The following is a 13,313-nucleotide window of genomic DNA, read 5'->3' as shown; positions in this document are numbered from 1 at the left end:
CAATGAGGACAGTCCTACGGCTCCTAAGATGTGCCTTCTACCAGTTTGGGAAGGGATCAGGGAAAGCAGGAGGAATTCCTTATCACTTTTATTCCGTTTAGTCTCATTTCTTTCAGGTTCTAATCCCAGGGGATGGTGCTTATTTACATGAGAGGGTTCACAGATCCGTCTCAGGTTATGTGGTGTTAACCTCACACCCCAACCACCCGCTGCTCTCTTATAGATTAGTTACTGATGGCAAGTGGAGCTATTTATAACAGTGCATTTAACGACACATCAGTGACTCACAAAAGACCTGGAGACATTTCATCTAGAAATAATTGAGCCAGTACATTCGGATTCCTCTGTCCCTTCCCCTCCTTCCTTGGTTTGGTTGGGTTTTGGTTTTGTTTATGTTAAGGAGCTCCGTGGCTGACATGGAAAGCTACCAATATTCGACACTGAGGTATCAGAAATCACCAGCTCTCCCTCTGATTGAATTAGGTCCACCCTCACGGGATGCTAGCGCATGGGCACTGATCCTGGAATCTATGTGGCCTGACTTCCAGAAAATCTGATATTTAAAACTCCAGAATTGTAACAAACAACAGATTAACAAGAAAGGGTTATTTCTACCCCCAAATCCTATATAAGATTTCTGTTTCCACATTCCTTGTGCCTGTCAAAATGTGACTTACACCATTAGATTTACATGTAACATAACTTTTTGAAAAAAAGCAAGGGGCCGTATACTCAGCTAGATTTGTTTCCCCTGAAAACTCGTACTTTTCAGAATTTTAAAAGAAATCACCCCAGGTCAGTTTTCTGGAAAATCAGGGAATGGCAAAATGAGAAAAATAGATGAGAAGATGCTTGTAAAAGATAAAGGTCCTGTGCAAATGTACGTTATGGTTTTTGTTGGTGAAACTGTTGTGGATTCCACGGCTGAGTGTCTCAATTTTGAAATCACCTGGCAGAATGCTTTGTGGCCCTGCAACCAATTATTTTAAAGTGATAGTTGTTTTGTAGGAAAACAGTCCTTTTTCTTTCTGTGACCCTTAGATCGTTACCTCTCAGCTTAGTCAGGATACTGCCAAATGAAAGGCTCTCCAACAAGAGAGAACTCACCTTCGAACCTCTGTTGGGGTCATCTCCATCATCCCATCAGGCCTTTGTTCCCGAGAGTCCACAGCTCGGACACCAGATGTCATCAGTTTAAAGGGGCTCATTCGGTGCCTTGATTTTTAGTTGCATTTCATCAGGTCAGAGGTTCTTAGATCTAGTCACCTTTGAGATATTTTATTCTGCTATCTCAAGGAAATTGGGGTCCTGTTTCATGAGGTTATCTACTCAGAGTCACACAATTAGCAGCAGAGCCAGGAGAAGAGCCTGGGTCTCCCAAATCTCAAATCACAACACTGTCACACTTACCTGAGACCCACCGTCCTCTCCTGGTCTTCCAGCCAAAACTTGTCACCATCCCTGGACCATTCAACTAGAGACAACTGGATCCACCCTTCAAAGAACAGGGGGAAATGCTTATTACAATCATGTCCGAAAAAGGAATGTTCCAGATTCCTTTTTATCAGTGACAGCTGTTTTGAGATTGAACCCTTAATCTGGGCCCTTGGCTAGAAGCATTTTACAATCCCGAGTCATTGCTTTGGTCCACAGCACATGGGCAGGTTGGAGGCTTGTCCCCTGTCCACGCCCACTCTGTGGGCCTTTTTACAACTCCCTCTGTTCTGGTGCTAGGAACGACATCTCAGAGGTCAATATCATGTTCTACGCAGCAATTCTGAGCAGTGAAATAAAAGAATTCTGATATCTAATTCACCAAAGTCTTCCATATGCATTTTCTCATCCCCAGACAGTCTTAGGAGGAGGGCAATAGTGTTATTATTATCCCGACTTTACAGGCACCACATTGAGCTCCAAAGGGGTTAAGTGACTTAGTCATAGACACACACACAGAAAATGTCAGGAGCTAGGGTTCAAGCTGGGCCATTTGGCTCCAAGTCCCATGGTCTTCCACTCTCTCGTGCTGCCTCCCCAGTTGTGCCCTGACGATGGGACACAAAGAGAAGGGAAGGAGAGAGAAAGCAAGCCACGGGCACCTACCCAGTCATGCAGTCCCTCCCCATCCACTAAGTGGACATATTAAAAATAAGAGAACAAACGCTGTTTTCTTATGCAGAGAACCTGGTACTCCCCAGGGAGACTGGCCCAGGAACAATGCCTGTCGGGCGCCATGTGGGTGAGCTGTCTGTCACCCGGCAGCAACCAGCACAGTGCTGGTAATTAGTGGAGCAGGAAAGTCTCAGGATCCCTTAAGCACCATAAGCACAAAAAGAGGCAGAAAGCACACATCCCGCAGCTGAGATTTCAGCTGAGCAAAGCCCTGCCACCTGCCATCCCTCATCACGGCAGGAGCAGCCATTGGACACAGGCACTGGAAGCAGTGGCCTTCCTAGCTCTGCTTGGCACCTTGAATGTTCTTGTTAGAACCGAGGCCACAATTAAACATTGCCAGAGCCAGCTCCCAACTGAGTTGCAAAGAAAGATGTAAACACACACACACACACACAGACTCAATACACTCACACACTCCTGCAGCTGAAAAGAAATTCAAAAACCCAGTAAATGCCTGAACTCTATAATTAAGCCTAAACGATCCTTAGATAAAAAGGGAGCTGAGAGAGCAAGCTCGGTGCACACAGATATTTTTACCCGCGAGTCTTAATGCCATTAATTTCTTTTGCGTTCTTGAGTACATCTGGTTCCAGTTTCCTTGGTAAAACATCTGACTACGGAAGGCCTTCCCAGGAGCTGCCAGCTCCGTGGCCAGAGGACAGCCAAGGTCATCTGGCCATTCTCACTTTATTGGAACGCACCTGGGGAGATGGAGTGTGGGGCTCCCTCGCATCCCTCTGCGATGAACCCCATCACTAACCTCAAGCCTCCTAGCAAGTCCTTTGACGTGTACAGTGCTTTATGTTCTACAAAGCGTTGTTACTTTTCCTTTGTAGAGAGTGAAAAACACCTCTGTTCAAGATAGGGCATTTTTCTGTCACTATTATTAACAACAACTCCCATCGATTAATGTGTTACAGTATACAGAGCACAGACACATATTTTGTCATGTGATTCTCAGCATTTCTATAAAATCCTCTTTATGTCCCCATTTTACAGATGAGAGACTTGAGGAGAAAGGTCAAGTGAGCTGTCCAAGGTCACACTAATATTAGTGGTGCTCTGTGGACTTGAGCTTCATCTTCTGTGTCCACACTGTTACTCCATTCTCATGGAACACTCTCTCCCTACTTAGAAGCAAGCATCCTTCCCTGCTGGTCCAATGCGGCTATTCCTCGGGCAGGGCTGACTGACTAGGACAGGGAGTCTTTGGGGGGCTGCCTTCATCAGTCCCTGGGTGCACAAGACAGAATAAGCTCTCCTGAGGAGTCTGGCTTCAGCTCCCGGGCTCCATGCCTTCCAGCGACTTATCTCCTACCCATGTCAGAAGGGAGGCCCATTGGCTGCTCTGAGATTGGAGGCCAGAACCTCAGCAGGATTTGAGATCGTCTGGACCCAGCCGGTGAACTAGACCTTGAGCAAATCACTTCATTCATCTGGGCCTCAGTTTCCTTCTCTGCTAGCTGAGCCACTGCTATAGCCCAGCCGGCATCACAGTCAGGAAGACACGGTGGGATGATGCCAAGAAACCATCTAAAATGTCTGAAGTGCTGCCTAATGTACGGTGTGCTCACGTCAGTAGACTCAGGGCCCGGGGTTAGTGGCAGGCCCTCAAGCCCCATCTACTTGGAAGCCCAAATCCATGTCAGGAAACCCACTCTCCCTGCCAAGTGAGCCTGGCCTCGGTGGAGGCGGTGGGCTCTACTCTCTCCCCACCCCAGACACCTTGCTGGAGAGGCCTGGGCCCTGGCAGTCAAGAAAAGGAAGGAGACCGCTGCCCGGCCCTGTAGAAAGCAGCTCTGCACAGAATTTGTGGCAGGAACTCCGGGAGGCCTTTTGGAAAGGAAGGAGGCAGGGGCGAACATCAGATGTGGGCCAGACTTGAAGTCCCAGTGCGATTTGCCTAGTTTAGGGCGACGAGAGAAGCCAGCCAGGGACAGCTATGTTTTCTCCATCATGGACTCGGCAAGAGATAGAGTGGAAGTAATAAAAATTAGATGATAGATAGATAGATAGGAGAGAGAGAGAGAGATGATAGATAGAGAAATCTACCTACCTACCCACCTTTCTGTGGCTCTCTACTGTCCTGTCTACAGTTTCTGATGTCCCAGGTCTCGGCTGGGGCTCCACAGTTTGGAGGCAGCGTGACTGGTCTGTGGGTGCAGGTAAAAGGAGGAAATACATCTTCCTATGCTGCACCCCCCCACCCCAGGCTGTCTCACCACACGGAGCCACACTGGTTGCGGCCCTCTGGGCCCACTGTGCCTGCTGTGGCCCCTTCCCACAGGGCCCCACCTGGACCAGCCTCACAGCCACCCAGCTTGCCGCAGGGCTACTTCCCAAGCCCCCCACCTCCGTCCCTACACCCCAAACTGTGCCTCTCCGCCAGCTGGGCCCCCACCGAAGACTCTCTGAGGGGACAAGTAATTTTGCCCAACTGGGAAGTGGTCCCATGAAGAACCTACCAGCTCTTCTCAGCAGGCCAAGTGTGAGCCAGGCCCTGGGCAGCAAGCTGCGTGGCCTCTCACAGGAGACTCTGTCTGCCTCCAGGCTCCCATTTTCCTTGGCTAACCCAGAAAACCTGGCTTGATCCTTAAAACAGCTGAGTGTGCTGAGTCAGGCAGTTCCGCTTGAGAAAAGGGAAAGTAGACCTCAGAATTAGAGCAATGGGGGGTTGGGGGGGCCACAGGGCAGCGGCCCAGCTGCCCTCAGACCTCCCTGGGGATCGGAGGTCTTTGGACAGAGCAGATGAAGTGTTTGCTGAGTGTGGCTGGTCTCAGGCTGGCTGAGGCCTGGCAGCCCCGGGAGCAGAGAGGAGACAGGAAGGAGGGTGGAATGCTCTGTTGCCGGCCGGCCCAGGACTCAGGGAGCCGGCCAGGCCCTGGGTGCAGAGAGTATACCCGATTTGTACAGGAGCCGCCCCTCGCTTGCTGGGTGAACCCCGCAGTGTCCGCCCAGACGCCCAGCTTGCCTCACCCAGCCCAGCCCAGCTCCCTGCCACCTTCCACGCACTGTTGTCTTCAGAAGGACAACGGAAGAGGGAGGTATGGCGAGATCCCACTGGTACTCAGCCTTTCTGCCAGTGGTTATAGGAGCGTCTACTGTGTGTCAGCCTAAGCAGACCCCTGCCTGTGGGAAGATGATGCTCTCTTTGGGGAAGCTTTGGGGACACACAGCACGGGGCACCCCAGGACCCTGGCCAGGGCTCCCTTAATCTTCTCTCTATCCAATGCATCAACCCATCTGCCAGTGCATGGGGGTCACCTCTGGCCAAGGGCTCGGTGAGGATGAGTGAGGTGACAACACAGCACTGTCAAGCTGAGCCCGTCCCAGGGAAGGGCCGGGGGGAGGCTGCAGCCACAGCAACACACACAGGCCCGGGGGACAGAGGAGACAGCTGGGTAGCTCCCCGTCACCCCCACCTGTCAGACCAGTGAAAACAGTCTACACAGACGTGATCCCGTGAAATGGTAATTGGGAAAATAATAGGAAAGATAATACATGCGCTCCAGGCTGAGAACTATTTCATTACATTGGGCTTTGAAAGCAAGGCAGCCAATTAAATTATTTCCCACGTCCTCACGTGCCAGAAACTATAGAAAGCTATTCCCTCTAATTCATTAGGGAAGAAAGAAGGACTCTGCATACGCACATGAGACGAGAGGGGCTGGGGCTGTACCCCCCACCTCTTAGGGCCCAGTGTGCGCACACACACACAGATCAGGCACTAAACACCCATCTGTCTCACCTGAAGACTGACATGGCTTTTCTGCAACCAAGAGAATGTCTGCTCCCAGAAGCCACACAAAACCAAACAAAGGCAGAAGCCTTCTTTGGGCACGTTCCCCAGGAAGGAAACGGGGCATTTGTTGTGAGAATAACCAGCTGTAAACTCAGATTTGAAACTTTCTACAGCCAAAAACGACTTTGTGTTTCCCGCCTACAGTGAAGAAGCAGACATCTCCCAGGCAGCTCCTGTCAGAAGCTCAGAGGGGTCTCGTGGACCAGGAGACCTGAGACACTGAGGCCTCATTTTGAATTGGCTTGACCATGCAGGTCTCACGCGGGTCCCCTCCACCTTTCCATCTGTGAAAAGGGAAGAAGACTGCTTCTCAGTGCCATGGTCACCCCCTTGAAATTACCAGGCTGCAAGAGCGCCTCGGCAGCGAGCTCTGAACTCCTTGTGACTCACTGATGGACCAAACTCAACCATGCAGCTAAAATAGTTTCTGTACCAGTCAGGCTGACCCAAAGGCACCCCGTTGTATGCGAAATATAATTGATAGAATATGAATAATATAAGGGCAAAGATACCAACCAGCAGTCGTCACAATGCTGTGAATTTGCATGTAGCCACCTGGCCAGTGTGGTCCCTGAGCAGCAGACAGACAGACAGACTCTGAGGTCATCTCCACGCCAGTGCACACGTGTGCCCACATTGCACCCCATCCCCCTCACCCCGCAGGTCTGCCGTGCTGTGCCTGCAGGACACGAAGGGCCAGCAGAGCCTAGCACAGCCAGCACCGCTGGCCAGTTGCTCTTTGAGGAAAGGGAACTGGCATTCACGACACACAGCAGGGCAGCTGTCCCGCAGGGCAGGGTGATGGAGGAACCGTTTCTACAGTGGCTTCCACGCTATCACGTCCCCGTGTGTGTGCAATGGGTTGTCTGCCAACTTCAAACAATTGCAACAAGGCCAGGGGACATCTGAAGTGCCCCCCTCCCCCATTTATGTAGTTCCTTTGTGCCTGGCTGCTGGGTTACAGCTATAGATGATCTTGATATTATTTTAGTTTTTAATCATTTTTTAAGAACTACATAAATGCTAGAGACCATCCTCATAGAGAAATGCATCAGGAAATAAGTACCCATAGTTTTACATAAAGTTTCAGGGTCATGGTCCCCTTGAAATCTATTTATGGTGCCCAGATGATGACATCTGCTTTTATGGAATGACATTCTTTGCTCACTGTCCTAATGCCCATTTTATTTACGTTTCCATCTCCACATACAGGTCACCTAGTAGGACAAGGCACGCCCAGCAAGCAGAACCACATGGCAGAGATTAAGAGGAGGGAATGAGCCACGGCCGGTGGCCCAGAAGCTGAAGCCCTGGACAGCTGATTTCCCGTTAACACGAGTGCCATCCTACCTGTCTCCTTGCTGCCCTCCCATCCCGTGACCTGTCACCCTGTCACCCCTCCAGGGGCCATGCAACACTCCCTACGGACTGGGTGTCCTGCTGGTTGGCTCCTGGGGAGCTGTGTTGAGGGGGGACTTGTGCCTGCTGTCTCTTTGTGTGCAAAGATTGGGTCCACCAGACCTCAAGCCCATTGCACCCTCTGCGTGAGGCTGCACAGGCATCAGAGCTGGGCAGCCTGGACTTCAGGGGCCTAAAGTGGTCCAGCCTTGATTCTCAAACCCTGCCTTTCCTCCCTATCCACTGGGTGGGAAACAGAGAGCATAAGCATCTCCCCTCTTCCTGTCTTCTCCACATGGGGGGCCAAAGTTAACACCTTCGAGATTTCTCTGCTCCTTGGAGAGCCAGGGCCAAAGCATCCTGTTTCCCCCATATGGCCAAGCTGGGTACCTTTGGGCAACTAAGGGCAAAGCGTATGCCGCCAGGATCAAGGAGTGAGGGGAGAACCACCTAAGAGGGCAAGAATGTTCTACGTACTAGTTTAGTTATTTATGAAACACGTATTTATTATACAACAGGAAATCCACCCCTATCTTTGAAGCCTCCAGCCCCAGAACGTGTTTTCCTGGCCCCAGAGAGCACAGTGAATTATTCCTCTTTGAAGCCACAGAAAACATGGTGGGGGTAGGGGGCGGGGGGGGGGGGTGATGATTCTTTCCCTGCCCCCAAACACCTCTGCCAGAGGTGTTTCAACCGGAAATGGGGTTCGAAACCACCAGCTAGTGAGGCTCTGAAGCCACGCACATCAACAGAAGCTCAGCTGTCTAAACAGAAGCCCTCAGGACCCTCCTCTCCTCTCCCCTCCCCACTCGCCCCAGGGCTCCTTTCTCCTCCATCGCGTGCCCGGTGGGGAGAGCCAGTCCGCCCCAGGCTGCCCATCTCAGAACCGTGCGTCTCCTGCTCTGGTGCCATCCTCCGAACACCACCTGCACATCAGAGTCCCTGAGGAGCTTAAAAAGACCCAGGCCTGGTCCCCTCCCCAACTCACCCCAGCGAGATTCTGGGGGCGGAGCCTGGGCGCAGATGTTTTTAAAAAGTGACCCAGATGATTCTGATGTGAGACCAGGGCTGAGAAGCACGTCTGGTGTTCTCTCTCCTCTGCCGCTGCCCACCTCCCACCTCCTTCACTCTTTATGTCCCTCCTTTCTCCAAGGATGGGAGGCCATGGAGGACCGGCGGCGTTCTCTTCCCTTCCTCCGCCCCTCCTCCTCACTGAAACTTCCCCAGCAGCTCAGCTGCCCTGCGCACATCCCTGCCGAGGTGGCAGGTCCCACCGCTGTCCCCCGAGGCTGGAGCCTGCACCCCGCCTGGGGGCTGTTCTCAGACCACCCCCAGCTTTTCCAGGAGCCGAAACCTGCCACCTGCTAGATTCTCTCTCCACCTGAACCTCTAGGCTCCCCTCCAAAGCTTTAAAGGGCACTTTGGTGACATGCATTTCGCCAAACCCCAATCCTGGCAGGAAGGCTCACGCCCAGTTCTTATAACCCCAGCCTTGGCCATTTCTGCGGAGGGTCTCCTGGTGACAGAGGAAGGAGTCACGCTGTCCCAAGCCAGTCTCTTCCTAACAATCGGGCAGCATCCAAATCCCAGATGGCTGAGAAGAGATGTTTCATGCTTCACACTTATAAGATCACCACTGCTGAGTGGGGGTCAGTGTGTGTGACTCTGTGTGTGTGTGTGTACATATCACGATCCACAGGGGTGTGCTATGTTCAGGATGGGCCGGGGTGAATTCCGTGTGAGATGTATACATAGAATGTTGTGATCTGTACATACTGTTACACACACACACGCAGCCTAGGGAACCTGTGATGCGGGAAGAGTTGTTTTTGCTACCAGAACCCCCATCTGAGTAACTTCCGGGCAAACACTATGGCACACACCCTGTGGGCGGCCCAGCCTATCCCCCCTGCTCTTCTTTCCCCATAGTCACAATGTCCCTGCCCTATGTCCCATCTCTCAGGGTCCTACCCTCTGACAGGTGACAGACCGTTCAGTCAGTGAGTGCTAAAGGTAGAGTGTCACCCCTCCCGGGTGACATTTATGTTTTAAGAGGGGCTAAAGATAATGCCTTAATCTGAAGGGGAGGCTTTAATGGTGGGAATTTCGGGCACAATCGGGACCAGTGGGGAGATTCTTTTCTATCTGGTCGGCTCTTTTAGAGCCCCCCAAATCGTTCCTCTCTCCAATCCTCCCTCCGTCAGTGCATGAACATAAGCACAGTTACCCACATACACTTCCCATAATTCTGAGACACCTCCCTTATACTGGCCCTGTCTTTAAAAATGAATTTTTAAAAAAGGAACCAGCTAAATTAATTTAAACCTCACTGGGAAATGTAGCCTGTGTTTCACCAGTAGCCAGCCTGGCCCCCCCCCACTCCCCACCCCCCCCACCCCCGTTCCATTTCCCTTCTGCTCCTCTCTCTCTCTTGCCACCATATCAGTTAATTTACTTGTGTCCTTTCTGTGCTCTCCTTACCCTCCCCCCACCCTCAATGTATTTCCTCCCTTTACTGCGTCCCAGTTGGAATTGTGCTGTGTTTCGGTGTCGTCAGGACAGCGAGCAGGTATAAAGCATGAGCATGTGTACCACTTTGAAGAAAGAAACCAGGTTTTCTGCTACAGTTTGGAGTAAAGCCCAACGAAGGAAGAGACGAAAGCTGGCTCTGCAGAGTGCCTTAAAAATGACTTTAATTAGGAAATTCTGAGTCGTCAGTCTTTGGATGTTACATAAACTCAAACAGATGTTGCATTTCACTTCTCTGGGATTAAAAAAAAAGTTAAATACAGTGTGTATTCAACAACAACAAAGTATCTCTTCTCTTGAATTTGGTCCTGGTTTTCTAAAAGGCCAGGGGGAGGCCCCCAGAACGAGCACCTGTGGGACACGCAGGGGGCAGAAGCGGGACTCCTGCCCAGCTAGAAAGGGGTCCTCACTCTTCTACCTGATGACGCACCGCCCTAGTCCATGACTGAGCGCTGTGAAATTGGGGATAGGAGAACATTCTAGAAACCCAGAGGGTAAACCTTCCATCCCACCCACCCCCAGCCATTGCTCTTCCCTGAAGTACCATTTGACCCGTTTCTGCTTTGCCTTTGGAAATGGTTTTCCTTTAGCTTAACACTTGCCACCTGGGACCTGACTAAAACAAGATACTTTGAAGAATCTGAGCTCCCGAAGGAAGTGAAGGCTTCTGGGGCACTGCTTCCTGTCTCTTCCGCAGAGCTGTGTTTTTACGTGGTCAGAGGACGGGCAGTGTGGTTGGGATGGAGACCCTGACCTGTACCTGGATTCTGAGAAGTCTGTGGACGTGGGAGCTGACGGTCACGGCTCTTCCGGCCACAGCCCCTGGGAGTCCCCCCTCCTGCCGCCCTGTGCCTCCCCCGCACGCGCTTTTCTGCTGTGGGAGCCAGCGCCTGGCTCCTAAGGGTTTGGTGTCACCTACTTAACAGCTGTTCTCTCGACTGGACCTTTTGTTCCACTCTGTCATGGCTATTTTCCACAAGAGACGTGACCCTTCTGTGGGGTCAGCAGCTTTTAGCGGGCTGCGTGTCACTAATTCTCCTTCCCTCTCTCTCACACACACAACCACTCCAACAGTCAAAGACAGAGAACAGGAAGGAGACCTAGACAGTGAAGGAAAGAAGGTAAATAATGTTTCTGCTCTGGGGAAAAAAACGTTTCTCTATCACGCATGTCATTTTTAAACGTACATGATTATAACCTGAAAGCCCCCCTCACCTGGTCATCCCACCAACACATGCTCCCCTCTGTGGGAGCAGCTTCTTACACGTTTAGAAAAGGGACTCCTTGATCGGTGGGCTCTGTGAAGGGGCAGTTTGCACTTTATCCCTAGTTCATTCATTTTAAGAAAGAACGCACTGGCGATGGCCAAGCACACCAAGTGGGAGTGTGTGTGTGTGTGTGTGTGTGTGTGTGTGTGTGTGTGTGTGCAGCTCAAATGTGTGAATGAGAATTGGGGACATCCACGCAGTTGAGGCAAACTGAAAATATAAGTGGTATTTCTTTCTCATTTAAAAAAAAAGTATGTAGTTCTGCCATTAAGCTCTGCCATGGTTTAGAAAAGGAAACAAGGAAGTGTTTGATTTTAAAAAACAAACAAACAAACAAACAAACATATATATATACATATATATGGAGGAGCAAAGACAGACTATTCAAACAAAAAAACTATATATTTGTCGTTACCTATATAAAGAAATAGTACATTGCCTGATCAACCTGGGGTACACATATGGTCCCTTTTTTCCAACTAATTCCTTGCACTTTCTTAGTTAGGTCCTGTTAGCCGAGAGTGCAGGCATCCTTTCTGGAGGCCTCCCGCCCACCCACCCTAATATCTCAGGAGCCCTGGGTCCTAAATTCTCCCCAAGGAGAGTCGAAACAGCAAGCAGAAAGAACAGGGGTGTGTTTACTCTGCCCTCCCTGCTCCTTCCAGACAGAAAAATACAGTCCTGCTGCCGGGACGCCCACGACACGAGGGGTCCCCTTGGTCTGGCTTTGGGCACCATAATTTGCTCAGTCACTGCTCTCAAAGAAAAACGATGCCAAGAGGCCTGGGACTGGAGGCCCTTCCAGAATCAGTCCTCCATTGGGCTGTAACCACCTTCCTCACAAATTTCTAAGCCTCTGTGTTACACCCAGGGCTACGACCTAAAAGCTTGCGCTCGACAAGGCAGCAACCCACCACCCTGCCCGCCCTGAGCCCTGTCTGGGCCCTTGGAGACCCCACTAGGGATCCAACGTCACATCTGTGGTGGGAGAAGCGGGCTGTCATTCTTCGCCTTACAGAGAGGCCCAGGTCCTCTTTGCAAGTTGACCCACTTCCCACCAGGCCCCTCCCTGAAACCCCACATTTGCAGAAAGAGATCACTGGAGTGACGGACCAGCAAGCCAAGATTTACTATTTCAACATTTATGAAGGACCGACGTGGGCCAGACATCATTCTAGATGCTACACATTCCTCATGAAGCAAACGACAAAACTCCATCCCCCTTGGAACTTCCATTCTAGTGGAAGGAGAGATAGGCAACAGACATAATAAATAAGAAAACTGTAGAGGGGGTTAGGTGGCGAAAAGTACTGCGGGGGGGGTGGGGGGAAGAACAGAGAAGAGGGATGGAGAATTCTGGAAAACCTATGCCAAGAAGCCGCCGAAGATTGCAACAATAACTGATAATTATGGCCTCTCCCGCCACCCCATTTAATCTCTACCTTATCAGCATCCTGTTCCAAGTAACCCCTGAGATCTGCACTTCACACATTCCAAAGCAGACAGAGGCTTATTTGTCTCCCCTCTTAAGCAGCCATGGAGACTTCATTTACTGCTGCAGTTGAAAAACGTGAAGTGACTCCCAAGGTCACGTGACTACCGAGTGTCAGAGAGCAGATTCCCATCGGCCACGGGATTTCCTCAATGCACTTGCCAAAAGCACAAGATACGAAGCCAGAAGATCCAGAATTAGGGCTCAGCATTGCCTCTCACTAGGGGTACAAAACCTTGAAAAGTTCCCTGCAAACATAAGACTGGATGAGAAATTACATTATAAATGAGAAGACGTGGTACAGATGTGAGGCTTTGGGGCAGCTGCGGGCTGTCTCCATGCTCCACTTACCTCCTATCTGTGTGAGTCATTAAGCAAATAATTATAATGAAAAGGAGTTATTTTCATAGCACGCAGCACACCACTCCCCGAGCAACCCTTACTCAAGTTGGAGAAATTAAAACAGTATATAGTTTCTGTCTATAAACCAATTATCTGATTCAAATGGCTTCTAGGAAGCCCGCGTCTAAGGTGTTCTCTAGAAGCACGTGCGTTATTACACTAAGTGTGGGGAAGAAGCCCTGGGTGGGGCCTGGCCCTTGTCAGGCCTGTGTGGTGACAAGGACACGGGCTGGGAACAACCAGTTGGGTG

General features: G+C 50.8%; 1 long non-coding RNA gene across 3 annotated transcripts in view; it reads right to left on the bottom strand.

Moving 5' to 3' along the window:
* The window catches only part of LOC141569380 (uncharacterized), a 51,771-nt gene that overhangs the window by 4,238 nt on the left and 34,220 nt on the right, over window positions 1–13,313 (bottom strand). For 2 of the 3 annotated variants that reach the window (XR_012492959.2, XR_012492962.2), the window contains exon 2: window positions 1,411–1,495. The exons of the other annotated variant lie outside the window; for it this stretch is intronic. This is a non-coding gene — a long non-coding RNA (uncharacterized LOC141569380). The remainder of the gene's footprint in view (window positions 1–1,410; window positions 1,496–13,313) is intronic. 3 annotated transcript variants of the gene reach the window in all.

Source organism: Rhinolophus sinicus, chromosome 11 (genome assembly GCF_057876585.1).
Source record: "Rhinolophus sinicus isolate RSI-liver-muscle chromosome 11, RSI-T2T, whole genome shotgun sequence".
NCBI classification, from domain to species: domain Eukaryota; kingdom Metazoa; phylum Chordata; class Mammalia; order Chiroptera; family Rhinolophidae; genus Rhinolophus; species Rhinolophus sinicus.
The sequence above is the reverse complement of the archived record's forward strand: the minus strand, read 5'-3'. Positions and strand labels throughout refer to the sequence as shown.